Consider the following 2,163-nt stretch of genomic DNA (forward strand, 5'->3'; position numbering starts at 1 on the left):
CATGGTTTGACTCCTTCAGCCTCTATTTGTCTACTGTGTGACTCTGAGTAAATTGTATTTTTACATGAAAGAGTTAATTTTTTAATACTCTGAGACAGAGATATAGACATGAGGATACCTAAAAAGAGCTAGGAAAAAATTAATTTGTAAGCATAGCTGTGTTCAGGAAAAAAAGAAATAACTTAAGTTGTGCATTGGTGGGTTGATATTTCAGGAGAGTATGTGTAAGACAGGATATTTTGAAACACAGTTATTCAATTTGGGTCTAATAAAAATAAGGTACTTTCCCAGTACTTTATTTAGAAAGACAGTGTTACAGAGTTCTTCAGAATTTTACCCAGAGAATTTTTTTATTTCTACTCTGGAGTAGAGCCCTAATCTCCATGGAACTTTTTCAGACTCAGCTTGGGAGCAGTGTCTGGTTAAGTGTCTTCCTAAGAGTCATATATTTAACCAAAGTACACTGAGGAAATTAAACCTTGCACCATTGGACCACAGGAAATAGATCATTAACAGCGCCTTAATCCTCTACGCCAACTGTCAGACATGAATACTGCCAGAATGAATGCTGAAAGTATAGAAGGGTTATAACACAAAATTACGACTTACATATTACCTGGTAGGAAAATCAGATTGTTCATGGGTACTCAGCCCATCTTTCTATGTATCACATTACTGCATATGTGAACGACAAAACTCTAAACAAAAAGATTTTATAAGATTTGACATTTGAAAAGTGCATTATGCTATGTATGAAGAAATAAGATAAGACATCTGACCCTTGAAGTATTTAAAATTGCATGTTGCTATTTGATATTCTGACTGAGAAACATCAACTGAAAAGATTAAGTACAATGTATTTTTTTTTTTTTTGTATTTTGTTAGCATCATATTCAGTGCGAGGGAAGGAAGGAAAAGTAGTTGCATGTAACAACTACACATACATATGTATCTTAGTTTTGATAACAGAGATTTATGAGATATTGATGAAAATATGTGCATATGTAGTGTGCATCTTTCTCTTTAAACAGATTTTGAATATATATTTTTGTACATTGCTTTTACACAGGCTGACACAATTCTGCAATACTACACATTCTTGAGTATGTAATCGAATGCAGTGTACAAAAACATGAAAGAATGTAATCCAAGCGGATACGATTTGTGATTACATGGCCAATGATTATTTTTCTAACAATGAGCATGAAATGAACAATTTGTCCCAAGGAAATGGAAATTAAGAAATATCTGGCACATCATAATTTCATCTGTCTGATGACAAAGAGAGCACACGGCAAGAACCTCTGGTCACTTATTTATGGGAATGTATATGTATATATATATATATATATATATATATATATATATATATATATATATATATATATATATATATATATATATATATATATATATATATATATATATATATATATATATATATATATATATATATATATATAACTAGACATCCCAATTAGTTTCCTCTTGTAAATACTTTTATATTAACTATACAGCTGTGCTTTTGCCTGTATTGTAATGCATTATATTCTTGTTTTTAGTTGAGATTGTGTTATCCTGTCTCCTATAGCGCATCTATTTAGTTAGATTAGTAGGAAAAATACCTTAAGACAATAAATGTGCATATCGCCTGAAACTATTGAGATTTATTCTGTCAATTTCATTCACGTCTGTCTGATTTTCCACTTCCAGGTATTTAGAAAAATGCTTCATACCACCATGCAAAACAGCAACCATCAACACTTTTCCATGACCTCATTTATCAAAAAACAAAACATATTTGCACTGTAAGAAACATCCCAAAGAATTAACATTGTGTAACATGTGATACAAAAAAGCACAATGAACTCAAAAATAATATCAGTTGCAACATACCCAACCCTTTAACTCACAATTGACCATACAACACCCCCTTAATTTAGTTTTTAAAAGTATTGGGGGGAAAAAAAAACACCTGCAACATAAGTAGCCAAACATAATAAAAACATTTATCAAAAAATTCTTCTTAAAAAAACACAGGAATCTAATGCCAAAAATACCACTTCACCCTTATAGGTTTCAAAATATTCAAACAAACCTTCACCCTTTACTGACATCCAAAAGTGATACCTAATATTTGTTAAGAAAGAAAAGAAGCTACAA

Source organism: Protopterus annectens, chromosome 5.part0 (genome assembly GCF_019279795.1).
Source record: "Protopterus annectens isolate FY-2018-M chromosome 5.part0, PAN1.0, whole genome shotgun sequence".
NCBI classification, from domain to species: Eukaryota; Metazoa; Chordata; order Ceratodontiformes; family Protopteridae; genus Protopterus; species Protopterus annectens.